Source organism: Anastrepha obliqua, chromosome 5 (genome assembly GCF_027943255.1).
Source record: "Anastrepha obliqua isolate idAnaObli1 chromosome 5, idAnaObli1_1.0, whole genome shotgun sequence".
Taxonomy (NCBI): Eukaryota; Metazoa; Arthropoda; class Insecta; order Diptera; family Tephritidae; genus Anastrepha; species Anastrepha obliqua.
In genome coordinates, this window is record NC_072896.1 from 115,819,163 (window position 1) to 115,845,171 (window position 26,009).

The 26,009-nt window shown below is 28.9% G+C and overlaps 6 pseudogenes; 4 read left to right on the forward strand and 2 right to left on the reverse strand.

The window, feature by feature from the left end:
- Positions 1-7,549: 7,549 nt before the first annotated feature.
- LOC129248941 (NADH-ubiquinone oxidoreductase chain 6-like) lies at positions 7,550-9,286 on the forward strand (annotated as a pseudogene).
- On the forward strand, positions 8,096-9,286 carry LOC129247600 (cytochrome b-like; annotated as a pseudogene).
- A 4,203-nt stretch (positions 9,287-13,489) lies between these two features.
- LOC129248942 (NADH-ubiquinone oxidoreductase chain 2-like) lies at positions 13,490-15,195 on the forward strand (annotated as a pseudogene).
- A 409-nt stretch (positions 15,196-15,604) lies between these two features.
- Positions 15,605-17,143, forward strand: LOC129248943 (cytochrome c oxidase subunit 1-like; annotated as a pseudogene).
- A 3,727-nt stretch (positions 17,144-20,870) lies between these two features.
- Positions 20,871-21,990, reverse strand: LOC129248944 (NADH-ubiquinone oxidoreductase chain 5-like; annotated as a pseudogene).
- Positions 21,991-22,675: 685 nt separating this feature from the next.
- LOC129248106 (NADH-ubiquinone oxidoreductase chain 4-like) lies at positions 22,676-23,456 on the reverse strand (annotated as a pseudogene).
- Between the last annotated feature and the right edge of the window lie 2,553 nt (positions 23,457-26,009).

Sequence of the window (26,009 nt, forward strand, 5' to 3'; positions counted from 1 at the left end):
CAAAGTTTCAGGCCAATCAGAGCAAAATTGAGGGAGTTACAGCAACTTTTCCGAGAAGATTTGACAGTTTTGTTGTTTTCCAACCGATTTTCATGGTTTTTGCATATTTAGAAAGGCTGACGCTTCCACAATTACCTGCCGAAATTTCAGGCCAATCAGGGGAAAGCTGAGCGAGTTATGACAATTCTACTGAAAGGATATATGTCAAAGTTTCAGGCCAATCAGAGCAAAATTGAGGGAGTTACAGCAACTTTTCCGAGAAGATTTGACAGTTTTGTTGTTTTCCAACCGATTTTCATGGTTTTTGCATATTTAGAAACGCTGACGATTCCACAATTACCTGCCGAAATTTCAGGCCAATCAGGGCAAAGCTGAACGAGTTATGACAATTCTACTGAAGGGATATATGTCAAAGTTTCAGGCCAATCAGAGCAAAATTGAGGGAGTTACAGCAACTTTTCCGAGGAGATTTGACAGTTTTGTTGTTTTCCAACCGATTTTCATGGTTTTTGCATATTTAGAAAGGCTGACGCTTCCACAATTACCTGCCGAAATTTCAAGCCAGTCAGCGCAAAGCTGAGCGATTTATGGCAATTCTACTGAAGGGATATATGTCAAAGTTTCAGGCCAATCAGAGCAAAATTGAGGGAGTTACAGCAACTTTTCCGAGGAGATTTGACAGTTTTGTTGTTTTCCAACCGATTTTCATGATTTTTGCATATTTGGAAACGCTGACGCTTCCACAATTACCTGCCGAAATTTCAAGCCAGTCAGCGCAAAGCTGAGCGATTTATGGCAATTCTACTGAACGGATATATGTCAAAGTTTCAGGCCAATCAGAGCAAAATTGAGGGAGTTACAGCAACTTTTCCGAGGAGATTTGACAGTTTTGTTGTTTTCCAACCGATTTTCATGATTTTTGCATATTTAGAAACGCTGACGCTTCCACAATTACCTGCCGAAATTTCAAGCCAGTCAGCGCAAAGCTGAGCGATTTATGGCAATTCTACTGAACGGATATATGTCAAAGTTTCAGGCCAATCAGAGCAAAATTGAGGGAGTTACAGCAACTTTTCCGAGGAGATTTGACAGTTTTGTTGTTTTCCAACCGATTTTCATGGTTTTTGCATATTTAGAAACGCTGACGCTTCCACAATTACCTGCCGAAATTTCAGGTCAATCAGGGCAAACCTGAACGAGTTATGACAATTCTACTGAAAGGATATATGTCAAAGTTTCAGGCCAATCAGAGCGAAATTGAGGGAGTTACAGCAACTTTTCCGAGAAGATTTGACAGTTTTGTTGTTTTCCAACCGATTTTCATGGTTTTTGCATATTTAGAAACGCTGACGCTTCCACAATTACCTGCCGAAATTTCAAGCCAGTCAAGGCAAAGCTGAGCGAGTTATGACAATTCTACTGAAAGGATATATGTCAAAGTTTCAGGCCAATCAGAGCAAAATTGAGGGAGTTACAGCAACTTTTCCGAGGAGATTTGACAGTTTTGTTGTTTTCCAACCGATTTTCATGATTTTTGCATATTTAGAAAGGCTGACGCTTCCACAATTACCTGCCGAAATTTCAAGCCAGTCAGGGCAAAGCTGAACGAGTTATGACAATTCTGCTGAAGGGATATATGTCAAAGTTTCAGGCCAATCAGAGCAAAATTGAGGCAGTTACAGCAACTTTTCCGAGAAGATTTGACAGTTTTGTTGTTTTCCAACCGATTTTCATGGTTTTTGCATATTTAGAAACGCTGACGCTTCCACAATTACCTGCCGAAATTTCAAGCCAGTCAGGGCAAAGCTGAGCGAGTTATGACAATTCTACAGAAAGGATATATGTCAAAGTTTCAGGCCAATCAGAGCAAAATTGAGGGAGTTACAGCAACTTTTCCGAGGAGATTTGACAGTTTTGTTGTTTTCCAACCGATTTTCATGATTTTTGCATATTTAGAAAGGCTGACGCTTCCACAATTACCTGCCGAAATTTCAAGCCAGTCAGGGCAAAGCTGAACGAGTTATGACAATTCTGCTGAAGGGATATATGTCAAAGTTTCAGGCCAATCAGAGCAAAATTGAGGGAGTTACAGCAACTTTTCCGAGAAGATTTGACAGTTTTGTTGTTTTCCAACCGATTTTAATGGTTTTTGCATATTTAGAAAGGCTGACGCTTCCACAATTACCTGCCGAAATTTCAGGCCAATCAGGGCAAAGCTGAACGAGTTATGACAATTCTACTGAAAGGATATATGTCAAAGTTTCAGGCCAATCAGAGCGAAATTGAGGGAGTTACAGCAACTTTTCCGAGAAGATTTGACAGTTTTGTTGTTTTCCAACCGATTTTCATGGTTTTTGCATATTTAGAAACGCTGACGCTTCCACAATTACCTGCCGAAATTTCAAGCCAGTCAGGGCAAAGCTGAGCGAGTTATGACAATTCTACTGAAAGGATATATGTCAAAGTTTCAGGCCAATCAGAGCAAAATTGAGGGAGTTACAGCAACTTTTCCGAGGAGATTTGACAGTTTTGTTGTTTTCCAACCGATTTTAATGGTTTTTGCATATTTAGAAAGGCTGACGCTTCCACAATTACCTGCCGAAATTTCAGGCCAATCAGGGCAAAGCTGAACGAGTTATGACAATTCTACTGAAAGGATATATGTCAAAGTTTCAGGCCAATCAGAGCGAAATTGAGGGAGTTACAGCAACTTTTCCGAGAAGATTTGACAGTTTTGTTGTTTTCCAACCGATTTTCATGGTTTTTGCATATTTAGAAACGCTGACGCTTCCACAATTACCTGCCGAAATTTCAAGCCAGTCAGGGCAAAGCTGAGCGAGTTATGACAATTCTACTGAAAGGATATATGTCAAAGTTTCAGGCCAATCAGAGCAAAATTGAGGGAGTTACAGCAACTTTTCCGAGGAGATTTGACAGTTTTGTTGTTTTCCAACCGATTTTCATGGTTTTTGCATATTTAGAAAGGCTGACGCTTCCACAATTACCTGCCGAAATTTCAAGCCAGTCAGGGCAAAGCTGAACGAGTTATGACAATTCTGCTGAAGGGATATATGTCAAAGTTTCAGGCCAATCAGAGCAAAATTGAGGGAGTTACAGCAACTTTTCCGAGAAGATTTGACAGTTTTGTTGTTTTCCAACCGATTTTCATGGTTTTTGCATATTTAGAAACGCTGACGCTTCCACAATTACCTGCCGAAATTTCAGGTCAATCAGGGCAAAGCTGAACGAGTTATGGCAATTCTACTGAACGGATATATGTCAAAGTTTCAGGCCAATCAGAGCAAAATTGAGGGAGTTACAGCAACTTTTCCGAGGAGATTTGACAGTTTTGTTGTTTTCCAACCGATTTTCATGGTTTTTGCATATTTAGAAACGCTGACGCTTCCACAATTACCTGCCGAAATTTCAGGTCAATCAGGGCAAAGCTGAACGAGTTATGACAATTCTACTGAAAGGATATATGTCAAAGTTTCAGGCCAATCAGAGCGAAATTGAGGGAGTTACAGCAACTTTTCCGAGAAGATTTGACAGTTTTGTTGTTTTCCAACCGATTTTCATGGTTTTTGCATATTTAGAAACGCTGACGCTTCCACAATTACCTGCCGAAATTTCAAGCCAGTCAGGGCAAAGCTGAGCGAGTTATGACAATTCTACTGAAAGGATATATGTCAAAGTTTCAGGCCAATCAGAGCAAAATTGAGGGAGTTACAGCAACTTTTCCGAGGAGATTTGACAGTTTTGTTGTTTTCCAACCGATTTTCATGATTTTTGCATATTTAGAAAGGCTGACGCTTCCACAATTACCTGCCGAAATTTCAAGCCAGTCAGGGCAAAGCTGAACGAGTTATGACAATTCTGCTGAAGGGATATATGTCAAAGTTTCAGGCCAATCAGAGCAAAATTGAGGGAGTTACAGCAACTTTTCCGAGGAGATTTGACAGTTTTGTTGTTTTCCAACCGATTTTCATGATTTTTGCATATTTAGAAACGCTGACGCTTCCACAATTACCTGCCGAAATTTCAGGTCAATCAGGGCAAAGCTGAACGAGTTATGACAATTCTACTGAAAGGATATATGTCAAAGTTTCAGGCCAATCAGAGCGAAATTGAGGGAGTTACAGCAACTTTTCCGAGAAGATTTGACAGTTTTGTTGTTTTCCAACCGATTTTCATGGTTTTTGCATATTTAGAAACGCTGACGCTTCCACAATTACCTGCCGAAATTTCAAGCCAGTCAGGGCAAAGCTGAGCGAGTTATGACAATTCTACTGAAAGGATATATGTCAAAGTTTCAGGCCAATCAGAGCAAAATTGAGGGAGTTACAGCAACTTTTCCGAGGAGATTTGACAGTTTTGTTGTTTTCCAACCGATTTTCATGATTTTTGCATATTTAGAAAGGCTGACGCTTCCACAATTACCTGCCGAAATTTCAGGCCAATCAGGGCAAAGCTGAACGAGTTATGACAATTCTGCTGAAGGGATATATGTCAAAGTTTCAGGCCAATCAGAGCAAAATTGAGGGAGTTACAGCAACTTTTCCGAGGAGATTTGACAGTTTTGTTGTTTTCCAACCGATTTTCATGGTTTTTGCATATTTAGAAAGGCTGACGCTTCCACAATTACCTGCCGAAATTTCAAGCCAGTCAGGGCAAAGCTGAGCGAGTTATGACAATTCTACTGAAAGGATATATGTCAAAGTTTCAGGCCAATCAGAGCGAAATTGAGGGAGTTACAGCAACTTTTCCGAGAAGATTTGACAGTTTTGTTGTTTTCCAACCGATTTTCATGGTTTTTGCATATTTAGAAACGCTGACGCTTCCACAATTACCTGCCGAAATTTCAAGCCAGTCAGGGCAAAGCTGAGCGAGTTATGACAATTCTACTGAAAGGATATATGTCAAAGTTTCAGGCCAATCAGAGCAAAATTGAGGGAGTTACAGCAACTTTTCCGAGGAGATTTGACAGTTTTGTTGTTTTCCAACCGATTTTCATGATTTTTGCATATTTAGAAACGCTGACGCTTCCACAATTACCTGCCGAAATTTCAGGTCAATCAGGGCAAAGCTGAACGAGTTATGACAATTCTACTGAAAGGATATATGTCAAAGTTTCAGGCCAATCAGAGCGAAATTGAGGGAGTTACAGCAACTTTTCCGAGAAGATTTGACAGTTTTGTTGTTTTCCAACCGATTTTCATGGTTTTTGCATATTTAGAAACGCTGACGCTTCCACAATTACCTGCCGAAATTTCAAGCCAGTCAGGGCAAAGCTGAGCGAGTTATGACAATTCTACTGAAAGGATATATGTCAAAGTTTCAGGCCAATCAGAGCAAAATTGAGGGAGTTACAGCAACTTTTCCGAGGAGATTTGACAGTTTTGTTGTTTTCCAACCGATTTTCATGATTTTTGCATATTTAGAAAGGCTGACGCTTCCACAATTACCTGCCGAAATTTCAGGCCAATCAGGGCAAAGCTGAACGAGTTATGACAATTCTGCTGAAGGGATATATGTCAAAGTTTCAGGCCAATCAGAGCAAAATTGAGGGAGTTACAGCAACTTTTCCGAGGAGATTTGACAGTTTTGTTGTTTTCCAACCGATTTTCATGGTTTTTGCATATTTAGAAACGCTGACGCTTCCACAATTACCTGCCGAAATTTCAAGCCAGTCAGGGCAAAGCTGAGCGAGTTATGACAATTCTACTGAAAGGATATATGTCAAAGTTTCAGGCCAATCAGAGCAAAATTGAGGGAGTTACAGCAACTTTTCCGAGAAGATTTGACAGTTTTGTTGTTTTCCAACCGATTTTCATGGTTTTTGCATATTTAGAAAGGCTGACGCTTCCACAATTACCTGCCGAAATTTCAGGCCAATCAGGGCAAAGCTGAACGAGTTATGACAATTCTGCTGAAGGGATATATGTCAAAGTTTCAGGCCAATCAGAGCAAAATTGAGGGAGTTACAGCAACTTTTCCGAGGAGATTTGACAGTTTTGTTGTTTTCCAACCGATTTTCATGATTTTTGCATATTTAGAAACGCTGACGCTTCCACAATTACCTGCCGAAATTTCAGGTCAATCAGGGCAAAGCTGAACGAGTTATGACAATTCTACTGAAAGGATATATGTCAAAGTTTCAGGCCAATCAGAGCGAAATTGAGGGAGTTACAGCAACTTTTCCGAGGAGATTTGACAGTTTTGTTGTTTTCCAACCGATTTTCATGGTTTTTGCATATTTAGAAACGCTGACGCTTCCACAATTACCTGCCGAAATTTCAAGCCAGTCAGGGCAAAGCTGAGCGAGTTATGACAATTCTACTGAAAGGATATATGTCAAAGTTTCAGGCCAATCAGAGCAAAATTGAGGGAGTTACAGCAACTTTTCCGAGGAGATTTGACAGTTTTGTTGTTTTCCAACCGATTTTCATGGTTTTTGCATATTTAGAAAGGCTGACGCTTCCACAATTACCTGCCGAAATTTCAGGTCAATCAGGGCAAAGCTGAACGAGTTATGACAATTCTACTGAAGGGATATATGTCAAAGTTTCAGGCCAATCAGAGCAAAATTGAGGGAGTTACAGCAACTTTTCCGAGGAGATTTGACAGTTTTGTTGTTTTCCAACCGATTTTCATGGTTTTTGCATATTTAGAAACGCTGACGCTTCCACAATTACCTGCCGAAATTTCAGGCCAATCAGGGCAAAGCTGAACGAGTTATGACAATTCTACTGAAGGGATATATGTCAAAGTTTCAGGCCAATCAGAGCAAAAGTGGGTTGATACCCTCAACCCAAAATTAAAAATAAAGTAGGAATCAATCTTCTTTCAAAAAATAAATAAAACATAAATAAATTTATTCTACCAAAAGTTAAAACTAAACATAATAATAAAATTAATACATTAATTAAAAAAAAGTTTTCATAGTTACTATATTTATTAATAGATTCACTAGAAGTAATTATAAGAGTACAAATTCAAAAACTTAATAGAATTAATCCATATGAAATAATATCAAACCCCAAAAAATAAGAAATATTTACAAAATAATTTATACAATAATTCATTAAAATAAAAACAAAACTTACCAAAAATAGTAAATTTTGAACCGTTCAAAATGAATTTATAATAAAACAAAAAGGTATAATAAAAATTATTATAAAAATTAAGTTTAACATTGCAATACATTAAATGACTGAAAATAATCATTTCCATGAGTTCGAATTATAGACACTAAAATTGAAAGACCCAAAGCCCCTTCACAAACACTAAAAGTTAAAAATATTATACTAAAATATCTTCTAAAATCTATTAAATTTAAATAAATAAATAATAAAAAAAATAAACTTAAAACAATATACTCTAATCTTAAAAGCATAGACAATAAATGTTTACGATTAAAAACGAAGACAAATACTCCTATTAAAATTAAAAAACAAGGTAATCCCCAATATAATAATATTAACATTAGTTTTAATAGTTTAACAAAAACATTGGTCTTGTAAATCAAAAATAAGAATTAATCTTTTAAAACTTCAAGAGAAAAGAAATAACTTTATCATTAATCCCCAAAATTAATATTTTAAATAAACTACCTCCTGATATTATACAATTAACTTTATATTCAACAACATTGATTTCTAGTCTTATTTTTATTCAAATAAATCATCCATTAGCAATTTGATTAATATTATTAATTCAAACATTACAAATTTGTCTCCTAACTGGATTAATGGCTAAAAGATTCTGATTCTCATATGTATTATTTTTAATTTTCCTAGGAGGAGTATTAGTATTATTCATTTACGCTACATCCCTAGCATCAAATGAAATATTTACACTTTCAATGAAAACAGCTTATTCATTTCTATTAATTTTCATTTTATTTATAAGTACTAGATGATTTATAGATAAATTATATATTTCATCCTTCATTCAAAATAATGAAATACAAACTATAATTAATTTAAATATATTCACAGAAGAAAATTCTCTAAATCTTCATAAATTATACAATTACCCAACAAATTTAATTACTATTTTATTAATAAACTACTTATTAATTACATTGATTGCAGTAGTAAAAATTACTAAATTATTCTACGGACCCCTTCGATTAATAAATTAAACTAATGAACAAACCTTTACGAACCCAACACCCATTATTCAAAATTGCAAATAATGCTCTAGTAGATCTTCCAGCTCCAATTAATATTTCAGCCTGATGAAACTTCGGATCACTATTAGGATTATGTTTAATTATCCAAATTCTAACAGGACTTTTCTTAGCTATACATTACACAGCAGATATTAATTTAGCTTTCAACAGTGTTAATCATATTTGTCGAGATGTAAATTATGGTTGATTATTACGAACTTTACATGCTAATGGTGCATCATTTTTCTTCATTTGTATTTATCTACATATTGGTCGAGGAATCTATTACGGTTCATATTTATTTACACCTACATGACTAGTAGGAGTCCTAATTCTATTTTTAGTTATAGCAACAGCATTCATAGGTTATGTTTTACCCTGAGGACAAATATCCTTCTGAGGAGCCACAGTTATTACAAATCTATTATCTGCAATTCCTTACTTAGGAATTGATTTAGTTCAATGAGTTTGAGGAGGATTCGCAGTAGATAATGCCACTCTTACGCGATTCTTTACATTTCATTTTATTTTACCATTTATTGTATTAGCAATAACATTAATTCATCTATTATTTTTACATCAAACAGGATCTAATAACCCAATTGGATTAAATTCTAATATTGATAAAATTCCATTCCATCCATATTTTACATACAAAGATATTGTAGGATTTATTATTATAATTATAGCACTTCTATTATTAACTTTAATTAACCCTTATTTATTAGAAGATCCCGATAATTTCATTCCTGCTAATCCTCTAGTAACACCAGTACACATTCAACCTGAATGATATTTTCTATTTGCATATGCAATTTTACGTTCTATTCCTAATAAATTAGGAGGAGTTATTGCATTAGTTTTATCAATTGCAATCCTAGCAATTTTACCATGTTATCATTTAAGAAACTTCCGAGGAATCCAATTTTATCCTGTAAATAAAATTCTATTTTGAATTATAGTAGTTACTGTAATTCTATTAACATGAATTGGAGCACGACCTGTAGAAGACCCTTATGTACTAGTTGGACAAATTTTAACAGTAGTTTACTTCTTATATTACATTATTAATCCACTAATTAATAAATGATGAGATAATTTAATTAACTAGTTAATGAGCTTGAACAAGCATATGTTTTGAAAACATAATATAGGAACAAAAATTTCCTATTAACTTTACTAAAATCAATTAACAATATATAATATATTAAAAATAATTTAACTCCAATAAAAAATAATAAATAATTTAAAGAAAAAGGTAAAAAACACTTTCAAGCTAAATATATTAATTTATCATAACGAAACCGAGGTAAAGTTCCACGAACTCAAATGAAAACAAATGAAATAAAAACCAATTTCAAATAAAACACTAAATTAAACAAATCACAACCAAAAAAAATTACACAAAATAATATACTTATAAATAAAATTCTAGCATATTCAGCCATAAAAATTAAAGCAAATCCACCACTTCTATATTCAATATTAAACCCTGAAACTAATTCAGACTCACCTTCAGCAAAATCAAAAGGTGTTCGATTAGTTTCAGCTAGACAAATACAAAATCAAACAAGTCTAACTGGAAATATAATAACAACAAATCAAATATAATTTTGATAATAAAAAAAATCTAAAATATTATAACTTCCAATTAAAAAAACAAAAGATAATAAAACTAAAGCCATTCTAATTTCATAAGAAATAGTTTGAGCAACAGCTCGCAACCCACCTAATAGAGCATAATTAGAATTAGATGATCAACCAGCTACTATAACAGCATAAACTCCTAATCTAGTACAACACAAAAAAAATAAAATACCTAAATTAAAAGAAAATAATTTTACAAATAAAGGAATACATAATCAAACAATTAAAGAAATAAATAAAGAAAAAATAGGAGAAAAATAATAAGAAATATAATTTGATAAAAGAGGATAGGTTTGTTCCTTAGTAAATAACTTAATTGCATCACAAAAAGGTTGAGGAATCCCTATTAAACCAACCTTATTAGGACCCTTACGAATCTGAATATACCCTAATACTTTACGTTCCAAAAGAGTTAAAAAAGCTACTCTTACTAAAACACAAATCACCAAAATTAATCTACCAACAAAAGACAAAATCATTTCCATAAAAATCAAGTACTATTTGTAATATAAACTACATAAATAAATTCTAAATTTATTGCACTAATCTGCCAAAATAGTTTATTTATATTAATAATATTCTATTATTTAAAATATAATTATTTTAATATTTGGTCCTTTCGTACTAAAATATTACAATTTATTAAAGATAGAAACCAACCTGGCTTACGCCGGTCTGAACTCAGATCATGTAAGGATTTAAAAGTCGAACAGACTTAATTTTTGAACGGCTACACCCAAAATTATACCTTAATCCAACATCGAGGTCGCAAACTTTTTTGTCGATATGAACTCTCAAAAAAAATTACGCTGTTATCCCTAAAGTAACTTAATCTTATAATCAATATTAATGGATCAATAATTCATAAATTAATGATTTTAAAAAATTAAAAGTTCATTAAATTTTAATATCACCCCAACAAAATAATTAATATAAAAAAAATAAAATAAATCAAAAAAATTTAGTTTATATTAAATATAAAGATTTATAGGGTCTTCTCGTCTTTTAATAAAATTTTAGCTTTTTAACTAAAATATAAAATTCTATTATAAATTTATATGAAACAGCTTATACTTCGTCCAACCGTTCATACCAGCCTCCAATTAAAAGACTAATGATTATGCTACCTTTGCACAGTCAAAATACTGCGGCCATTTAAAATTATTCAGTGGGCAGGTCAGACTTTAAAATCAATTCAAAAAGACATGTTTTTGTTAAACAGGCGAGTATAAATAAAATTTGCCGAGTTCTTTATATAAACTTTTCAGTATAAAATATTTTAACAATATAATTAAATATACTAATTTGATCATTATTACTTTTTATTTTAAAATTAATAAAAAAATTTTTATAAATTCAATGAAAACAAAATTAAATAATATAAATTATAAAATAATTTATAACAAACTTATAAATGATTGCTAAATTCTATGCATACATTTTAAATAAATTATTCAATGATTTTTAATATTTTATTTTAAAGCTTATCCCTTAAAATATTCAAATTAATAAATTTTTAAATTAAAAAAATAAATTAAAAATTAAAAATTTGTAAATTAAATTTATTTCTAAAAAAACTAGATACCTTTATAAACGAATAACATTTCATTTCTAATAATTTATTTAAAATAATTTTGATACATTAACTTTAATAAATTATTAACTCTTATAAAATCGAGATTAATAAATAATTATTAATTATTAAATCAACCCTGATACACAAGGTACAATAAACTAAATTTTCTTTTTAATTAAAAATTTTTCAATTTATTTCAATATTCTTTCACAATACATAATAAACTATTATTAAAATTATTTTTTCACTAAAACTTACTAAAACATTATTTTTTATAATTATTTTTAATAAATTATATTAATAATAAAAAAAATTAATAAATAAATATTAAAATTCAATTTATATTGATTTGCACAAAAATCTTTTCAATGTAAATGAAATACTTTACTTAATAAGCTTTAAATTGTCATTCTAGAGGCACCTTCCGGTACATCTACTATGTTACGACTTATCTTATCTTAATAGTAAGAGCGACGGGCGATATGTACATATTTTAGAGCTAAAATCAAATCTTTAATCTTTAAAATTTTACTATCAAATCCACTTTCAAAAAAAAATTTCAAATTTAAATCCATTTAAATAAATTTATTGTAACCCATCTCTACTTAAACATAAGCTACACCTTGATCTGATATAAATTTTAATAAAAATTATTGAAAATTATTACTCTAATAAGATATTCTAATAACGACGGTATATAAACTGAAAAACAAATTTAAGTTAGGTACATCGTGGATTATCAATTACAGGACAGGTTCCTCTGAATAGACTAAAATACCGCCAAATTTTTTAAGTTTCAAGAACATAACTATTACTACCTTAGTATTTATTAATTACATTTTAAATAATAGGGTATCTAATCCTAGTTTATTTATAAAATTTACAAGCTTCAATTAAAATTTAATAAAAATAAATAATTTTAAAATTTCACCTAATAAAATTATACATATTTTATTTATATAAAATTTAACTTTTACCAAAAATATTTTATTTGTATTATTTGTATAACCGCGGCTGCTGGCACAAATTTAGCCAATACTATATAAAATTACTAATTCCAAATTTCTTTGATTTATAAAATTAATTACTGAGAATAAAAAATAAATTAATTATTATTAAAATAAATAAAATTTCACACAAAAATTTACATATAAAATAAATCAATAACAAAAACATAAGCCAAAATAAAACTTTAATAATTAAATAAATTAAAAAACATTAAAAAAAATTTAGTTTAATCTATTTATTTAATAACATAAATTAGTTATTTATTTTAATAAATATTAAATAAATTTAACTAAAATATTTATTTAATAAATTCTTAATTATTAACAAAAATAAGTAAAAAAAAAATAAAATTAGTTTTGTTATAAAATAAATCTAAATTAGTAATTCCTCCTTGATAGTAAAAAGACCCCTAATCAAATTTACCGTTTCTCATTAAAAAAAATTCAATGAAAACAGCTTATTTCATTTCAAATGTTTTCATTGAATTTAACTACTTATATAAAATCAACACAATAAATATAAATTATTAATTAATTAACTTAATAATAACTAAAATTAATTAAAAAATTTAGTTTAATCTATTTATTTAATAAATTCTTAATTACAACTATTTGTATATAAAATATTTAAACTAAATTTACAATTTAATAAAACATTTTAGTATTTCCTCCTTAAAAGTAAAAGACCCCTAATCAAATTTACTATTTTTCATTAAAAAAATTCAATGAAAACAGCTTATTTCATTTCAAATAAGTTCATTGAATTTAATAAATTAATAAAACTTAAATAATACAAATAAATTAATAGAACTAATGAGTATAAAATAATTATATTTAATTTAGATTATTTAGCATAAAAAATTTAGTTTAAATAACAAAATAAAATTAAATTTATAATTAAGAATTTATTAAATAAATAGATTAAACTAAATTTTTTTTTTTTTTTTCGTTTTCATATTTATTAAATTTTAATATTTATTGATAAATAATCCTCTTATTTTTTAATTTTAAAAAATTTTTTTTTCTAAATAATGTATTTTATAATAATAAGACATATACTAAGTTAGATCAATAAATATCTATATGTATGTAAATATTTAATTAATTAATAGATGCCTATTAATTTTGTTAAAAAACCCCTTTAAATTAGAAAATGCAGAATTGTATATTACATTTATAGGCACATACTTTGATCTAACGTTAGGCATTTGTATAAATTAATAATAAAAATTAAATTTTTTGTATTCATCTATATATTTATATATGAGTTGTGATTTTAACTCTCGGAGATGTCTATATTGGAATTTTTAATTATCTAGATAAATAAAATATTATAATAATTAATTTACTATATTTAATTATTATAATAAAATAAGTAAATTTAATTAAATTTATCCCGTTTTTAATAAATCAACTATTAAAAAAAAAAAAAAAAAAAAAAAATTCAATGAAAACAGCTTATTTCATTTCAAATAAGTTATTTTCCTTTAATGAATTGCCTGACAAAAAGGGTTACCTTGATAGGGTAAATTATGTAATAACTTTTACATTCATTATATTTAATAGAATTAAACTATTTCTAAAAGTATCAAAAACTTTTGTGCATCATACACCAAAATATAAAACAATTATTAATAAAAATAATAATAAAATAAATCACAAATAGTTTAATCTATTTATTTAATAAAAAGATAAGCTAATTAAGCTACTGGGTTCATACCCCATTTATAAAGGTTTTAATCCTTTTCTTTTTAATTTTCAATAATTCTGCCAAAATTATATTTTTTTTTATTTTAATAGTAGGAACATTAATTACAGTATCATCTAATTCTTGATTAAGAGCTTGAATAGGTTTAGAAATTAATTTATTATCTTTTATCCCCCTAATAAGAGATAACAACTTAATATCAACAGAAGCCTCTCTTAAGTATTTTTTAACTCAAGCAATAGCATCTGCTGTTTTATTATTTGCTATTATCATAATATACCTTAATAATTTCCCTATACTACATTCAAATTCAATATATAATGATATAATTATCTATTCTTCTCTTTTATTAAAAAGTGGAGCACCCCCTTTCCATTTTTGATTCCCTAACGTTATAGAGGGATTATCATGAATAAACGCTTTAGTATTAATAACATGACAAAAAATTGCCCCAATTATATTAATTTCATATATCACAATTCAACAAAATAATTTTATTTTTTCAATTATTGTTCTATCAACAATTATTGGATCAATAGGAGGATTAAATCAAACATCTTTACGAAAATTAATAGCATTTTCATCAATTAATCATCTAGGATGAATATTAGCTGCAATACAAATTAGTGAATCAATATGAATAATTTATTTTTGTTTTTATACATTTTTATCCTTTAGTTTAACATTTATCTTCAATAATTTTAAAATATATCATATTAATCAATTATTTAATTCATTTTTTAACTCAAAAATTTTAAAATTTATGTTATTTCTAAATTTACTATCTTTAGGTGGTCTTCCACCATTTATTGGGTTTCTACCAAAATGATTAGTTATTCAATTATTAGTTTTAAATAATCAATATACTCTTATAACAATTATAACAGTAATAACTCTAATCACATTATTTTTTTATTTACGCTTATGTTTCGCTGCTTTCATATTAAACTATAATGAAAATAATTGAACAAATTATATACAAGTCAACAAAATTTCATTTAAATGCATAATAATTTTATCTTTTATTTCCACATTTAGATTAATTTTAGTATCTATTATCTACCTAACTTTATAATATCCTTATAAGCTAAATCAAAAATTTAATACTTTATAAAAGTTTTAGTTTATTATAAAATAAAGAAAGGCTTTAAGTTAAGTAAACTAATAACCTTCAAAGCTATAAATATAAGTTAAATCTTTTAAGCCTTAGTAATATTATATTTATACTCCTTTAGAATTGCAGTCTAATGTCATTATTGACTATAAAGCTCTAAATTTAAAATTTAGTTTTAGTTTAATCTATTTATTTAATAAATTCTTAATTATAAATTTAATTTTATTTTGTTATTTAAACTAAATTTATTATAATTAAATTTTTGATTAAAAAGAATTTATTCTTATAAATAGATTTACAATCTATCGCCTAATCTTCAGCCATTTAATCTATTTATTTCTTATTTAATTATTAAAGAATATTTTAATTGTCTTAATCGCAACAATGATTATTCTCAACAAATCATAAAGATATTGGAACATTATATTTTATTTTTGGAGCATGAGCTGGAATAGTAGGAACATCTCTTAGAATTCTAATTCGAACTGAATTAGGACATCCAGGAGCCTTAATTGGAGATGATCAAATTTATAATGTAATTGTAACAGCTCACGCATTTGTGATAATTTTTTTTATAGTAATACCTATTATAATTGGAGGATTTGGAAATTGATTAGTACCTTTGATATTAGGAGCACCTGATATAGCATTCCCACGAATAAATAATATAAGATTTTGATTATTACCTCCTTCTCTTACATTATTACTAGTAAGTAGTATAGTAGAAAACGGAGCTGGTACAGGATGAACTGTTTATCCTCCATTATCATCTCTAATCGCTCATGGAGGAGCTTCAGTAGATTTAGCTATTTTTTCATTACATTTAGCTGGAATTTCATCAATTCTAGGAGCAGTAAATTTTATTACAACAGTAATTAATATACGATCTACTGGTATAACATTTGATCGAATACCTTTATTTGTATGAGCTGTAGTATTAACAGCACTATTATTACTTTTATCTTTACCAGTACTAGCTGGTGCAATTACTATATTATTAACTGACCGAAATTTAAATACATCTTTTTTTGATCCTGCTGGAGGAGGAGATCCAATTTTATATCAACATTTATTTTGATTTTTTGGCCACCCAGAAGTTTATATTCTAATTTTACCTGGATTTGGAATAATTTCTCATATTATTAGTCAAGAATCAGGTAAAAAGGAAACATTTGGTTCTTTAGGAATAATTTATGCAATAATAGCAATTGGACTATTAGGATTTATTGTATGAGCTCATCACATGTTTACTGTTGGAATAGACGTAGATACACGAGCATATTTCACATCAGCTACTATAATCATTGCAGTACCAACAGGAATTAAAATTTTCAGTTGATTAGCTACACTACATGGAACTCAATTAAATTACTCACCAGCAATATTATGAGCTCTAGGATTTGTGTTTCTATTTACAGTAGGAGGATTAACTGGAGTAATACTTGCTAATTCATCTGTAGATATTATTTTACATGATACTTATTATGTAGTAGCACACTTTCATTATGTATTATCTATAGGAGCAGTATTCGCAATTATAGCTGGATTTATTCACTGATACCCTCTACTTACTGGATTAAATATAAATCCTAGATGATTAAAAAGTCAATTTATTATTATATTTATCGGAGTAAATTTGACATTCTTTCCCCAACATTTTTTAGGACTAGCAGGTATACCCCGACGATATTCAGATTATCCAGATGCATATACAACATGAAATATTATCTCAACTATTGGATCTTCTATTTCACTATTAGGAATTTTATTTTTCTTATTTATTATTTGAGAAAGCATAATTTCCCAACGACAAGTTATTTACCCTATACAACTAAGTTCATCAATTGAATGACTTCAGAATACCCCTCCTGCTGAACATAGTTATTCTGAATTGCCACTTTTAACTAATTTCTAATATGGCAGATTAGTGCAATGGATTTAAGCTCCATATATAAAGTATTTCACTTTTATTAGAATCATAAATATAAAATAATTATTTATTTATTTAATAAATTCTTAATTATAAATATATGTATATAATAATATAATACACATATTTATACATAATGACAACATGAGCAGCCCTTGGCCTTCAAGATAGTGCCTCTCCCTTAATAGAACAATTATCATTTTTTCACGATCACACCCTTATAATTTTAGTAATAATCACAACTTTAGTAGGTTATTTAATATTTATATTATTTTTTAATTCCTATACAAATCGAAATCTACTTCATGGACAAACTATTGAAGTAATTTGAACAATTTTGCCAGCTATTATTCTATTATTTATTGCTTTTCCTTCTTTACGACTTTTATATCTAATTGACGAAATTAATGAACCTTCAGTAACTCTAAAAGCTATTGGACACCAATGATACTGAAGTTATGAATATTCAGATTTTATAAATGTAGAATTTGATGCATATATAATCCCAACAAATGAATTAACAGTAGATAGATTCCGATTACTAGATGTAGATAATCGTGTTATTTTACCAATAAATTCACAAATTCGTATTTTAGTAACAGCCGCAGATGTAATCCACTCATGAACAGTACCCACTCTTGGAGTAAAGGTAGATGGAACTCCTGGACGATTAAATCAAATTAATTTTTTAATAAATCGACCAGGATTATTCTACGGTCAATGTTCTGAAATTTGTGGTGCTAATCATAGTTTTATACCTATTGTCATTGAAAGTATTCCTGTTAACCATTTTATTAAATGAATTACAAATAGAGTAAATTCATCATTAGATGACTGAAAGCAAGTACTGGTCTCTTAAACCACTCAATAGTAAATTAGCACTTACTTCTAATGATTTATAAATTATACTTAATAATAATAATAAAAAAAATTAGTTAAATATATAACATTAGTTTGTCAAACTAAAATTATTAAACTTATTAATATTTTTTAATCCCACAAATAGCCCCAATTGGTTGATTAAGTTTATTTATTATTTTTTCTATCACATTTATACTTTTTAGAATAATAAATTATTACTCTATAATCCCTCAATCCCCTAAATCTGATTCAACTAAAAAATCTTCAACTCAACCTCTTAATTGAAAATGATAACAAATTTATTCTCAGTTTTTGACCCCACCTCAAGTATTTTTAATTTATCTCTTAATTGAATAAGAACTCTTCTAGGATTAATAGTAATCCCTTCAACATATTGATTAATACCCTCACGATATCATATTTTCTGAAATTCAATTTTATTAACTTTACATAAAGAATTTAAAACTTTATTAGGATCTACAGGACATTCAGGGTCAACTTTTATTTTCGTTTCTTTATTTTCACTAATTTTATTTAATAATTTTATAGGATTATTCCCTTATATTTTCACAAGTACAAGTCATTTAACATTAACTTTAACATTAGCTTTACCTTTATGATTATGTTTTATAATTTATGGTTGAATTAATCATACCCAACATATATTTGCACATTTATGTAGTTCCTCAAGGAACGCCAGCAATTTTAATACCATGTATGTATGCAGTACGATTAGCAGCTAATATAATTGCAGGTCACTTACTATTAACTCTTCTAGGAAATACAGGTCCATCACTTTCATATACTATTATTTCGCTATTAATTATTGCTCAAATTGCTTTATTAGTACTTGAATCAGCTGTAGCAATTATTCAATCCTATGTATTTGCAGTATTAAGTACTTTATACTCTAGAGAAGTAAATTAATTTTAAATAATGTCAACACACGCTAATCACCCATTCCATTTAGTAGATTATAGTCCATGACCTTTAACAGGAGCTATTGGAGCAATAACATCAGTTTCAGGTTTAGTTAAATGATTCCATCAATATGATATTTCATTATTCTTATTAGGTAATATTATTACTATTTTAACTGTCTATCAATGATGACGAGATGTTTCTCGTGAAGGAACTTTCCAAGGATTACACACCCTACCTGTAACATTAGGCCTACGATGAGGAATAATTTTATTTATTTTATCAGAAGTTTTATTTTTTGTATCATTTTTTTGAGCTTTTTTTCATAGTAGATTATCTCCAACAATTGAATTAGGAGCTTCATGACCACCAGCCGGAATTAAACCTTTCAACCCATTTCAAATTCCTTTATTAAATACAGCTATCTTATTAGCCTCAGGAGTAACTGTAACATGAGCCCATCATAGTTTAATAAAAGGTAATCATTCTCAAGCTACACAAGGGTTATTCTTCACAGTATTATTAGGAGTATATTTTACTATTTTACAAGCATATGAATACATTGAAGCACCATTCACAATTGCTGACTCAGTTTACGGATCTACGTTTTTTATAGCTACAGGATTTCATGGAATCCATGTATTAATTGGAACAACTTTCTTATTAATCTGTTTAATCCGACATTTAAATAATCATTTTTCAAAAACACATCATTTCGGTTTTGAAGCAGCTGCTTGATACTGACATTTCGTTGATATTGTTTGATTATTTTTATATATTTCAATTTATTGATGAGGAGGATAATAAAGTAATATAATTAATATTTACAATATCTATATAATATATAAAGTATATTTGACTTCCAATCATAAAGTCTACTAATTAGTAGTATAGATAATTTTTTCAATTATTATTATAGCTCTAATCCTAATAACAATTACAAGTATTGTAATAATTTTAGCTTCTATTTTATCAAAAAAAAGTATAGCAGATCGTGAAAAATGTTCCCCATTTGAATGTGGGTTTGACCCAAAATCATCATCACGTCTTCCATTCTCTATACGATTCTTCCTAATTACAATTATTTTTTTAATTTTTGATGTAGAAATTGCATTAATTTTACCAATAATTTTAATTATTAATTTATCAAATATTATAATATGAACAATTACATCAATTATTTTTATTATAATCTTAATTATTGGTTTATATCACGAATGAAACCAAGGTATATTAAATTGATCTAACTAACATTATAAATAATATAAATAAAATAGGATTGTAGTTAATTATAACATTTGATTTGCATTCAAAAAGTATTGAATTTTCAATCTATCTTATTAAATCTATTTATTTAATAAATTCTTAATTATAAATTTAATAAATAGAAATGAATATGAAGCGATTTATTGCAATTAGTTTCGACCTAATTTTAGGTAATTTACTACCCTTATTCTAAAATTCACAATTTAGTTTAATCTATTTATTTAATAAATTCTTAATTATAAATTTAATTGAAGCCAAAAAGAGGCATATCACTGTTAATGATAGAACTGAAAATTAGTTTCCAATTAAGGAAGTAAGATGTTCAAGAAAAAGCTGCTAACTTTTATCTTTTAATGGTTAAATTCCACTTATACTTCTATTTATATAGTTTAACAAAAACATTACATTTTCATTGTAAAATTAAAAATATTTTTTTTTATAAATTACTAAATTTTATTACTTAAATTAATTTAAAAACTAATAATAAATTATTTATAATAATCCATTAATTATAAATAAATAAAAATTCAATGAAAACAGCTTATTTCATTTCAAATAAGTTATTTTATTTATATAATTTACTAAAAATTATTCACTACATTCAAGAATTTAACAATTACCCTAACATCTTCAGTGTTATACTCTACAATTTGAGCTACTTGAATAAAATAAAAAAAATAATCTAAAAAGAAAAGTAATTCATAAAACAAATAATAACAGATAAATTTTTAAATTATTATTATGTAAAAAATAAACTAATTGAGAATATTCTATCAACTTATTATACAAATTCTGTCCTCCTATAAATTCAGACCATCCTTGATCAAAAGATTTATAAACAATTCTTCCTAAAACTAAAGGAGGATTAATTACACCATAAGTAGAAATATAAGGTATAAATCATATTGAACCAGAAAAATAACTTACTAAATAATTATTTAAAGATTTATTAAAATAAAATAAAGATACATTTGAAATTAAATATCCTAATAACCCACCACCAATACAAACAAATAAAGTTAATAATTTCAAATAAATTGGTAAACAAATTATATAAGGAGTAGGAAAAATTAATCATCTAAGTATACTACCACCAATAATACTTATAATTAATAATCCTCTTATACCACGTAATATAATTCATCCTTCATCTCTTAGTATATTCAAAGAACCGCAATTCAATTCACCAGTTATAGAATAATAAACCAACCGAAAAGAATAACATACAGTTAGTCCAGTAGAAAAAAAATAAAGAAAAAAAGAAAATATATTAATATAACTCAAGGACACAATTTCTAAAATTAAATCCTTAGAATAAAATCCAGCTAAAAAAGGTATACCACATAAAGCTAAATTAGCAACATTAAAACAACCAGAAGTTAAAGGTATATAAATTCCTAATCCACCTATCAAACGAATATCTTGTGAATTATTTATATTATGAATAATAGCTCCAGCACATATAAATAGTAATGCTTTAAATAAAGCATGACTCAATAAATGAAAAAAAGCCAATTTATAAAACCCTATTGATAAAATTCTTATCATTAAACCCAACTGACTCAAAGTAGATAAAGCAATATTTTTTTTAAATCAAATTCAAAATTAGCTCCTAATCCAGCTATAAATATAGTTAAACCAGATAGTAAAAGTAAAACTTGACCTATTCAAGAATTGTATAATAAAATATTAAACCGAATTAATAAATAAATTCCAGCAGTAACAAGAGTAGAAGAATGAACTAATGCAGAAACAGGAGTAGGAGCTGCTATTGCAGCAGGTAATCAAGATGAAAAAGGAATTTGTGCTCTTTTAGTTATAGCAGCTAATATAATTAAGCTACCAATAATTTCTATTTCAATTCTATTCTTTATTGTTTCCAAATAAAAAATATAATTTCAACTTCCATAATTTAATATTCAAGCAATAGCTAATAAAAAGGCAACATCTCCAATTCGATTAGACAAAGCAGTTAATATACCAGCATTATAAGATTTTACATTTTGAAAATAAATTACTAAACAATAAGAAACTAACCCCAATCCATCTCATCCTAATAAAATTCTAATTAAATTAGGACTAATAATTAATAACATTATAGACAAAACAAATATAAGAACTAGTATAATAAAACGATTAATATTTACACCTCCCCCTATATATTCCTTTCTATAATAAATAACTAAAGAAGAAATTAACAAAACAAAAGATATAAATAATAAACTCATTCAATCAAATAAAAAAGTTATAACAATTCTACAAGAATTAAATCTAACTACTTCTCATTCAACAAATATACAAAAATACTTAATTAACATTAACAATCTAAATAAAAAAAAATTAGTTCTAAATAAAATTAAAACCAAAAATCTAATTCTACAAATAGATAAATACTTTCTCACGATTTAAAATGATTAAAAATCATATCATTGACACCACAAATCAATATTTTAAATAAACTATTTAAATAAAATTAAAGTCAAATTATACAAATATCGCTCTTCAAAATCAACAAATTTAAAGGAAATCAATGCAAAAATAATAAATAATATTCCCGAATTTTACCACCTCTAAACGAATAAACTCCAGAAAATAATTTACCATGTTGACTATAAGCATATAAATATAAAGTATAAGCAGCTCTAAAAAAAGATAATAAGGATAAAGAAATTATTGTTAATCAAGATCAACTAACAATTCTATTTAATAAACAAATTTCACCTAATAAATTCAAAGAAGGAGGTGCAGCTATATTACAAGCTCTCAACAAAAATCATCATAATGTTATAGAGGGTATAAAATTTAATAAACCCTTATTAATTAATAAACTTCGACTACCTAACCGTTCATATGTAATATTAACTAAACAAAAAAGTCCTGAAGAACAAAGTCCATGAGCAATTATTAATGTATAAGAACCACAAAATCCTAAATATCTTAAAGTTATAAGACCCCCTAAAACAATTCCTATATGAGCGACAGAAGAATAAGCAATTAAAGCCTTTAAATCAGTTTGACGTAAACAAACTAAACTAATTAAAACACCCCCAATTAATCTAATTCTAATTCAAATATAATTATATTTAATACCACTTACTTGTAAAAAAGAAAAAACTCGCAATAACCCATATCCACCTAACTTTAATATAACTCCAGCTAAAATTATTGAACCAGAAACAGGTGCTTCTACATGAGCTTTTGGTAATCATAATTGAACCAAAAATATAGGTATTTTAACTAAAAAAGCTAAAATTAAAGATAAATATAATAAATCATAACAATTAATATAATTTATCAAAAGATAATAATTCAATGTTATTAAAGTATTATATAAATAAAAAATTCCTACTAATGTAGGTAAAGAAACTAAGAAAGGCTGACGCTTTCACAATTACCTCCCGAAATTTCAAGCCAGTCAGGGCAAAGCTGAACGAGTTATGACAATTCTACTGAAAGGATATATGTCAAAGTTTCAGGCCAATCAGAGCAAAATTGAGGGAGTTACAGCAACTTTTCCGAGAAGATTTGACAGTTTTGTTGTTTTCCAACCGATTTTCATGGTTTTTGCATATTTAGAAAGGCTGACGCTTCCACAATTACCTGCCGAAATTTCAGGCCAATCAGGGCAAAGCTGAACGAGTTATGACAATTCTACTGAAAGGATATATGTCAAAGTTTCAGGCCAATCAGAGCAAAATTGAGGGAGTTACAGCAACTTTTCCGAGAAGATTTGACAGTTTTGTTGTTTTCCAACCGATTTTCATGATTTTTGCATATTTAGAAACGCTGACGCTTCCACAATTACCTGCCGAAATTTCAGGTCAATCAGGGCAAAGCTGAACGAGTTATGACAATTCTACTGAAAGGATATATGTCAAAGTTTCAGGCCAATCAGAGCAAAATTGAGGGAGTTACAGCAACTTTTCCGAGAAGATTTGACAGTTTTGTTGTTTTCCAACCGATTTTCATGGTTTTTGCATATTTAGAAAGGCTGACGCTTCCACAATTACCTGCCGAAATTTCAGGCCAATCAGGGCAAAGCTGAACGAGTTATGACAATTCTACTGAAGGGATATATGTCAAAGTTTCAGGCCAATCAGAGCAAAATTGAGGGAGTTACAGCAACTTTTCCGAGGAGATTTGACAGTTTTGTTGTTTTCCAACCGATTTTCATGGTTTTTGCATATTTAGAAACGCTGACGCTTCCACAATTACCTGCCGAAATTTCAGGCCAATCAGGGCAAAGCTGAACGAGTTATGACAATTCTACTGAAAGGATATATGTCAAAGTTTCAGGCCAATCAGAGCAAAATTGAGGGAGTTACAGCAACTTTTCCGAGGAGATTTGACAGTTTTGTTGTTTTCCAACCGATTTTCATGATTTTTGCATATTTAGAAACGCTGACGCTTCCACAATTACCTGCCGAAATTTCAGGTCAATCAGGGCAAAGCTGAACGAGTTATGACAATTCTACTGAAAGGATATATGTCAAAGTTTCAGGCCAATCAGAGCAAAATTGAGGGAGTTACAGCAACTTTTCCGAGAAGATTTGACAGTTTTGTTGTTTTCCAACCGATTTTCATGGTTTTTGCATATTTAGAAAGGCTGACGCTTCCACAATTACCTGCCGAAATTTCAGGCCAATCAGGGCAAAGCTGAACGAGTTATGACAATTCTACTGAAGGGATATATGTCAAAGTTTCAGGCCAATCAGAGCAAAATTGAGGGAGTTACAGCAACTTTTCCGAGGAGATTTGACAGTTTTGTTGTTTTCCAACCGATTTTCATGATTTTTGCATATTTAGAAACGCTGACGCTTCCACAATTACCTGCCGAAATTTCAGGTCAATCAGGGCAAAGCTGAACGAGTTATGACAATTCTACTGAAAGGATATATGTCAAAGTTTCAGGCCAATCAGAGCAAAATTGAGGGAGTTACAGCAACTTTTCCGAGAAGATTTGACAGTTTTGTTGTTTTCCAACCGATTTTCATGGTTTTTACATATTTAGAAAGGCTGACGCTTCCACAATTACCTGCCGAAATTTCAGGCCAATCAGGGCAAAGCTGAACGAGTTATGACAATTCTACTGAAGGGATATATGTCAAAGTTTCAGGCCAATCAGAGCAAAATTGAGGGAGTTACAGCAACTTTTCCGAGGAGATTTGACAGTTTTGTTGTTTTCCAACCGATTTTCATGGTTTTTGCATATTTAGAAACGCTGACGCTTCCACAATTACCTGCCGAAATTTCAGGCCAATCAGGGCAAAGCTGAACGAGTTATGACAATTCTACTGAAAGGATATATGTCAAAGTTTCAGGCCAATCAGAGCAAAATTGAGGGAGTTACAGCAACTTTTCCGAGGAGATTTGACAGTTTTGTTGTTTTCCAACCGATTTTCATGATTTTTGCATATTTAGAAACGCTGACGCTTCCACAATTACCTGCCGAAATTTCAGGTCAATCAGGGCAAAGCTGAACGAGTTATGACAATTCTACTGAAAGGATATATGTCAAAGTTTCAGGCCAATCAGAGCAAAATTGAGGGAGTTACAGCAACTTTTCCGAGAAGATTTGACAGTTTTGTTGTTTTCCAACCGATTTTCATGGTTTTTGCATATTTAGAAAGGCTGACGCTTCCACAATTACCTGCCGAAATTTCAGGCCAATCAGGGCAAAGCTGAACGAGTTATGACAATTCTACTGAAGGGATATATGTCAAAGTTTCAGGCCAATCAGAGCAAAATTGAGGGAGTTACAGCAACTTTTCCGAGGAGATTTGACAGTTTTGTTGTTTTCCAA